The 8,652-nt window shown below is 40.4% G+C and overlaps 1 long non-coding RNA gene across 1 annotated transcript; it reads left to right on the forward strand.

Annotated features, from left to right (window-relative positions):
• Nucleotides 1-203: 203 nt before the first annotated feature.
• On the forward strand, nucleotides 204-5,691 carry LOC143421403 (uncharacterized). Its single transcript, XR_013101035.1, has 2 exons — nucleotides 204-2,412; nucleotides 4,418-5,691. It is a non-coding gene; the product is annotated as an uncharacterized LOC143421403 (long non-coding RNA).
• Nucleotides 5,692-8,652: the final 2,961 nt, after the last annotated feature.

The following is an 8,652-nucleotide window of genomic DNA, read 5'->3' on the forward strand; positions in this document are numbered from 1 at the left end:
CTATACATTACTGACAAAGAAACCCTCTGGGTTGCAGGACAACAATTTAACTAAAAAAAAAAAAAAAGGAACACTGGTCTAACCAACCAGGCAAGACGCAACAAATTTAGTGGTAAAAAGAGTCAAATTGTGACATGTTTTCTGTTGATTGATTAATAAAAGTGATTACTGAATGAAAGAAAATTCCTTTTTTGGGTTTTTAAACATGATCTTAAGAATTTTAACAGGTGCATGTTGTCCTGTCAACTTGGTGGGTTAGGAGTTGATTATATCGGGAGAGAAAAAACAAAAAAAAAAAGGGGGAGAGAAGGCTGACACAGGGCCTGGTCCCGGTGTGTCTCCCCTCTGAATAACACAGCCAACACAACATCATTTTCCTGTTCGTTTGTTTTTGTTTTGTTTTGTTTTTGTTTTTTCTATACATATTTAATTACAGGCTGCTTTGCCGGCCCTGAAAGTCGAGGCTGACTGGACTCCTGCTCTCCCCCATACGTGACACTGACCAAATGCTGCAACAGCTGGACCCACAACAACGACCTGAGAATGTCAACAGACCTGCAGGAATGTGATCTCATGCAGCCGAGACGGAGAGCACTAAACCTAAGGCCCGTTTCACTACACGGGGGAAAATTCCCAGACTGCGTCAGCTGACAGAGCTGTGACGAGACGCCCGCCAAGCCCGAATGAAAAGTAAGGCCGAGCGAAAGAATGCTGACCTTGATAACTTTGCATTCACACTGTGCAGGACAGTGATGGACCAACATGGATGATCGGGTGGCGAAAAAGGGCGTGACCGAGACAAGAGGAGTAACTGAGGACAGAAGGCACCTCAGAATGGACAAAAACACAGAAGAAGATGCAGGTTTCACCTGCGGTGAACATCGACACTGGAGAAAGGACTGCCCCAATTGGGGTCAGAACCAGGACGGACTGAATTTTGAGCAGCAGCAGCAGCAATGGTCGCAAACAAACTGAAAAGGAGGGGGGCAGGACCCCAGGGCATGCTTCAGGCCGTGGTTTACCCAGAACACCAGAACAGGAAAGTGATGAACACAAACACCCACACAAACACACACATCTACATGCACTGACTCAGAATGAAGAGAAACAAACACACACACACACACACACACACACACACACACACACACACACACATTGGAATGCTGATTCACTGAGAAGTGATCCACATACACACACACACACACACACACGCTGATGCAATGAAGAATGCTTTGCTTATGCTGATATGCAAAATGCTGCACACAAACATCCCAATGCATAATTTTTATGAGGAGCCATTGATTACTTAGAATGTGTTATATGTCACCTAGAAGGCATTTATGTAGATTTTAGGAATAAGCTCTAAAACGGTTTGGTTATGAAAACAATGTCTGTGCGTGATGTCTGTTTATGGCTCAAGGCCTTGACTGAATTCTTTGCTGTGCTTCACACAGCCCTGATGAGGAACAGTGGCACAGAGTGAAATTGATGAATTAATAGTGTAAGGTTAGGTTGGAGTACGGCATTTTCTGTGATTGAGTTTTAATTCAAGGAGGAACAAAAGGTGTTACGGCACCTGAGGTTCTCATTCCCACACAATATTGTCCCGGCAGGAAGCAAAATTTTCCTGTGAATTTCTGGTTGATTGTTTGGTTTTGTTTAGCGCTAGCTTGATTTTATCAGTGAGCTTTGGCTTGTGTTCTTTCTCGTAAGCGAGAGAGGATAGTTTTATGCTTGGACATGTCTGCAACGGGCCCTAGTTTGTGTTATTGTTGTTAGTGTTTTGTTGGTTATGTCTGTTTTCGTTTTGTTACAGTGCACTGAGATAAGAAAATCTGAGAGGTGTGATCCACCGGTGGTGATATGTTGATATTTTGTGAGTTTATGATTTAACAATCAGCTCTTTAAACCAGGCCTGAAAGATTGAAATTTAAAGCGCTATGAAATATTCTTACAAAAACAGTTGCAAAGTGTGCTTCTCCATGATTGTAATTGGCTTGGGAGAAATTCACTTATAGGGAACACTGAGAAGTTCTGAGTCTAAAAGGATTGCACCGAGTCAATCCGGCCCAAAAAACAACAAGGAATTGTTTTCCTTTAAAATGATGACGTCATCTTGCTGGTGATGGATGCTCGAATAGGTTGCGCGTGAGACTCCATTATCAGCAACATCTGGTATGAATGTGTATGGAGGTATGCATGTGAATGGACTGTGATGGACTGACGACTAAAAGCTTTGACTGACTTGATACTGAGACAATGACTGCACCCACTTTAGGATTAGTAAATGCCAATAAACAATTCACCCAGCCGACAAGAGAAGGGTGGATGCTTCGCTTTGTTTTGTTTTGTTTTTTCAGGAGCAGGAGGATAAGAGAGACTGGAGGAGGAGACTCTAGCTTCACATAAGTATGAACTGCAGACTTAACACTGTGGTTGCTGATTTTGAGTTACTGATGTTTGCATTAAGAAAACTGTGCTATATTAGCTGTGTTTTGATTAAGGTATCATGTTATCTTATTGGGAATGCCAAATGCTACAGTGGAGATAACTATTAATATCACTCATGACTGGAATATGTTACTATTAACCACAGCAGGCCACTGTAAAAAAGTCAATTCAATTTTATAGAGGAAAATCGCCAAAATTTAACAATACCTATGAATGACTGGCCACATTCAGAATAGAGATATAAACATTGGTCCACGTGATTTAGGTTCTCACTTGAAATAGTAAGTTATTAAATGTAGAATATAATCGACAGGGACATTTGATAGGATGTGGTACTGAAAAAGAACAAGAGCAAAGTAAATAAAGAAAATATTGTGTTTAGTTTGGATAAATTCAAATTAAAATGTACCATTACACTCAGAGGATCAATATGGAATAAAACATATGCAAAATTTGTAGGAAGTACATGACTGATAACTGTTCTGTCCTGAGCGTTTGTTTCCAGAGCACCCACTTGACCACACCAACAGTTTCTCGCCACCGAGGAGGGGTACTTGCAAAAAGAATAAAATAAAAATCTGAGTTTAACAAAACATTTTAAATGTAAATATCAAGCTTACCTTTCTTTTTCCATGAAATGTGCTTGTGGGCACGCCAGCCATTTTGAAAAGGTGGGCAAAACAATTGGCAAGGCCACACCCCCACACGTGTGATATAATTTTAAAGGTACTGTTGCCCTCTCTAAGAAACATCAGGACTTAGAGGAGTGGCAAGTAGAGTATGCGAGCTACAAGCAAAAACCAAAATGTGTACTACAGTGTGCAAAAATGAAATACTGGGTCATCAGGGGGACATGAGGGACATTTATAAAACTAAAAGTCCCACTAACCTTAAAGTGCACTTGAAAAGCTCACACAAGAAGGCTAACCTAGCTTACCTAGAAGACCTCATCAGGGGGAGCACACTCCCCCTCCTTGAAGAGCTCACCCACTCAACCCGCATCCCCAGAAAACAGCTAACCCCAGATAAGGCAGCGTGATGTATCCCGAGACAACAGGACTGGGACATCTAAATAAAGGCGTGAAACAATCGCCTTCAAAAGGTTATCAATTCACTTCAACCAAAATTAGGACCACACGGTGCGGCAAGAGTTAATAGTTATTAGTCTCAAGACCCAAGGATAACCAGAAGAGCATGACTGATATGATGGAACTGGGATTTTGTTACACTTAATTTTTGCAAAACACAAATAAAACTAAATTGAAACTAAGGATTTTCAGAAAATAAAAACTAAACTAAACTAGCAAACAATTGGTAAAAACTGATTAAAACTGATGAAAATTGCAAAACTATTACAACCCTGGTCCAGACTAAGATGGTGTTGGACATCTTCAGGGCAGAAAAGGGTTGGTGTGACCAAGGTGTGGTTTGGCTTGTTGTATGTACATTTCAAAATGTTACAGCTCTGGATGGACCAGTTACCAGGGCATGGAAGGATGACAGACTTTATTACATGAGGAGAAGGGACATTTTCGGGATCGAAGATCCTCAGGGATGACAAGGCTGGAGCAACGGTACTCGAGAGAAGAATTTCTGATACTTTCTGAGATATGATGTCACCAACCTTCTCTTTTAATTGTCTAGCTCCAATGAATTGACACATGGGAGTGTGTCAAAAAGGGGGAAGTTGTGTCCGAACATCAAACAATGGTTTTATGAACATCTTATGACGTTATTTCTGTGTTTAATAATTTAGCTATGGTAAAACTTAAGCTTATAATGTGTTAGACTTAGAAAGGGTTCACTAATTTTTGATTTCTTTTACACACACATAGATTATGATTAGAATAGGTCCTGAACATAATATTTTAAACCAAATTTGAATCATTAGAACAACAATGGATAACAATATTAGATTATCAAGGCTAGGGAGAGAGGTGTTTTGGTTTTCTGTCTCTTGCAGAGAAAGGAAGAGACACCAGACGGGGACACGGAGATGTGAGGACCCTTCACAGCAGAGACAGATGTAGGGACAGCCGAGACAGCAACTGGGGTCAAGTGTCATGACGTTTGGGCTCCTGGAGAAGATGGATCCCACAAACACAGCAATAACCATGAAGGGGTTGGCGAAAACCAGGAACACCAGACCAACGAGGTTCGAGAGGCTCTTGGCAAAAAGGGGGACACGCCGGTGAACCCAAAACACACAGATCCTTGTTTGAAATCGGGGCAGAATAATCCCCAGAACTGTGCAATGACTAAAGGGTGGTCTAACCCCGGAGGTCGAAGAAAGAAGCTGAGAATCACCCAACTGGAAGACACTGGTAGCTGCAGCAATAAAAATAAAGGTTAAAAGCTCCTTAGACAGAGGTTCTAGTCTAAGTACATTTGAAAGGTATAAGGTGGCATTAAAATGGGAGTGGAAAACTGGAGCACCAAAATAAAGCTGTGGGAGAATTGGGGAGTGATGGGAGAGTCATCTGTAACTGCTGTTATGGTTGTAAATCTAACTTTGCTTGCATCTGAACTGCGTGAACACAGAGGTCATCCCACATATGGTCCACCCGTTAAAGGGGGACAGAGGGCCTCAGGATCAAGAAAACCTGGACCTTGCGACCCTGGAGTGCATGTTGTAAGTGATCTCTTTCAGAGATCAAAAGGGGGAATTATTAGATTATTCTGTTATTATATGTTACCTTATATATGTAATCAAAGTAGTTGAATTAGAATACTGCTGTAGATCACATTATACCCTTTAATATAGAGTGTGTGAGCTGTATGTAGTGTAGTTCTCATTATACTTTTGAGTTAACAGAACATATTCACATATTAGTTCATTAGATAAATGTGCATCACTCTGTATCCTTGATCTGCTGGGAATGTGTTACACTGTTTTCTTGACATGCTTAATTGTTGAATCATGAAGAGAAGGTTGTAAGCAGGAGACTCTGTGTCTAAAGACAGGGGAGATAGATAGACCACATTCCACACCCCCACCTTACAGAAAGCAGAGAAACAACTGCCGAGGTCATAACTTAGGCGCTGTAACAGAGAAAAAATGTGATGTTTTGGCTTTTACGACTAGCTGGGGGCCACTAGAGACTATAAAAAGCTGAGCAACCCGTCACCATTTTGAGACATGTGCCTGACCCTCTGGTAGCATCTCTCCCGTCCGGACGTTGTAATGCTCTGACTGTTGAATTGTATGGAAATAAATGATTGTTGATTGAGCATTGATACACCGAGTATTGTCCCTCCTTCAGCCCAAAGATTCAAAGAATTGGGAGATTTCAACACTAATTATCTTCTTAACTTATTGACTTTTTTACATATATTTTTCAACGTTACTCATCCCTTTAAAACTCTTCAAGCGCTGCTTTCACGTCCGGTTGCTTGCTCTATTTTCCCTTATCTGATCATCAACTTCCTGTACACAAACTGACGCTGCTCAACAAGAAAATCATTATAAGCGCCTATTCTACTAAAAGCTCCAAAAGAAAACAACCACTTTAATCAATTACGTTTAAGCATATAAGAGAAACAACTCCTGTGTGTTAACACTAACTTCATTTTAACCTCACATTTCCTATGTTATAACCTGTTTTGGTATAGCCTTTTTATTTCATTTTGCTCCTTTTAATGTAAAAATACGTTCTAATTCTAGTTTATCAGACGTAACCAAAATATATGCTTTCCTTCCTCTTTGGTCCTTCTTTAAGTTCAGTTAAAAGCTAAATGAATTTTAGGCCTTTTCCCTGGAATCCATACTTTCATGTGTGTTTCTGGACTCTGTGTCTGTAAGGGCGTGCAATCCTTCACTTCAACTCATATCATCCTCACAGTAGATTGGCTAATCATAGCGCTAGCCAAAGGCTCGTGACCCTCAAGAGACAAATTGAGCCACAACTCCTTTAAAGGCACAAAATGCAATAAGTATAAAAATCATTTCTACGTATAAGCTCTCCCCTTTATCCTAAAAATAAATCTATGCAATATCTGTATGTGTAAGCCTACATTATAACCACTTCTTCTAGACATCCAAAAAAGAAATCAAACCTTTTCTACTCCTTCAACCCTCACTAATTTTCCCCCAAAGCATATCTTTTTGTCCACGTGTCCCCCAATTTCCCTCTAAGATTTGTATACAGCTTTAAAACACTGGCATTGTATCTTCTAAACAGGATTCAGTTCACTTTAATCCTTTGACCTTAACATAAAAATAACAGTTTCAGTTTTACCATATCCAAATGATCAAAAAACCCAAAAAGTCCTAAAATGATCCTAAATTATTACACAATTAAATTAATAAACCCTAAACCCCCCTTTATTTTGACACATGAAATGTGTGAAAATACTATACAAAACTAAAAATGCTCAGTTTTCCCCACTCATGATCCAATCTATGTCATAAAAATAAACTTAAAACAGAACAGTTATCAGTCATGTATTTCTTCAATTAATGGTAACATGAGTTATATCAAAAAACGTTTCCCCTTTAGCATTTGGCATTCCCCCAACAATATACTATAACCCCATAATCTAACCCCAGTCAATAAAACAGAAATTTTCTCTGGTAAAAGCAAATTGTTTGTCCACATTTATTCATTCACACCTTCATCCAGTCACGCATTCACTCACATGCAGTCACACCATATTTTTTGCTAATAGTGGAGCCTCCCGCGCAAGTGATCAGATTCTCCACCCTCAGCAAAATGAGCTCATTTATTTGTTTCATTTTGTCACAGTAAAATAGTTCTTTATGCTTTTGGGCTGGATTGACTTGCTACAATCCTTTTAGACAGGGACTTACGACCTGATCAGGTCCCCACAGGTAGCTTTCTCCTCAGCCAGTTGTAATCTGGAAAGCCCACCTTATATTTGCTCTATAATGGTTTGTATCATATCTATCTAATAGACTCCAGTTTGTACATGTAAATGGAGAGTCCTCTTCACACACTGAGGTTAATTATGGAGTTCCACAGGTTCAGTGCTAGGACCAATTCTGTTTACACTATACATGCATCCCCTAGGCAGCATCATTAAAAGACATAGCATACAATTTCACTGCCATGCAGATGACACCCAGCTCTATCTGTCCATGAAGCCAGATAACACACACCAATTAGTTAAACTGCAGGAATGTCTTAAAGACATAAAGACCTGGATGGCTGCTAACTTTCTGCTTCTTAATTCAGATAAAACTGAGGTTATTGTACTCGGCCCTGAAAAGCCTAGAAATATGGTATCTAACCAGATTCTTACTCTGGATGGCATTACCTTGGCCTCCAGTAACGCTGTGAGGAACCTTGGAGTAATTTTTGACCAGGATATGTCCTTCAACGCACGTATTAAACAAATATGTAAGACTGCGTTCTTCCATTTGCGCAACATCTCTAAAGTTAGAAAGATCCTGTCTCAGAGTGACGCTGAAAAACTAGTTCATGCATTTATTACTTCCAGGCTGGACTACTGCAATTCATTATTATCAGGATGTCCAAAAAACTCGCTGAAAAGCCTTCAGCTAATCCAAAATGCTGCAGCAAGAGTCCTGACAGGGACTAGAAAGAGAGAGCATATTTCTCCTGTTTTGGCTTCCCTTCAAACCCAGAATTGAATTCAAAATCCTGCTCCTCACATACAAGGTCTTGAATAATCAGGCCCCATCTTATCTTAATGACCTTGTAGTACCATATCACCCCATTAGAGCACTTAGAGCAAAATCCTGATCCTGAATCCTCCCGTAGTTATGCTGCGATAGACGTAGGCTGCCGGGGATTCCCATGATGCATTGAGTTTTTCCTTTCCAGTCACCTTTCTCACTCACTATGTATTAATAAAGCGGTCCCCAACCCCCGGGCCTCGGTACCGGTTCATGAGTCGTTTGGTACCGGGCCACGAGAGTTGAGAGTTGAGGGTCAGGTGTGAAATGTATGGTTTTCAGGATTTTTATCGGTTTTTTAGCGTTATTTTGTCATCTTTTTTATCGTTAACTCTGTTTTCCTGGGTCTTTTCACGTGTGTTATGAATAAATCTTCTTTTTTACGGTACCGGTACTAGGCCGGTCCGTAAAAATATTGTCGGGCATGAACCGGTCCGTGGCGCTTAGGGACCGCTGTGTTAATAGACCTCTCTGCATTGAATCATATCTGTTATTAACCTCTGGCTCTCTTCCACAGCATGTCTTTTATCCTGTCTTCC

Source organism: Maylandia zebra, linkage group LG2 (genome assembly GCF_041146795.1).
Source record: "Maylandia zebra isolate NMK-2024a linkage group LG2, Mzebra_GT3a, whole genome shotgun sequence".
In the NCBI taxonomy this organism is placed as follows: Eukaryota; Metazoa; Chordata; class Actinopteri; order Cichliformes; family Cichlidae; genus Maylandia; species Maylandia zebra.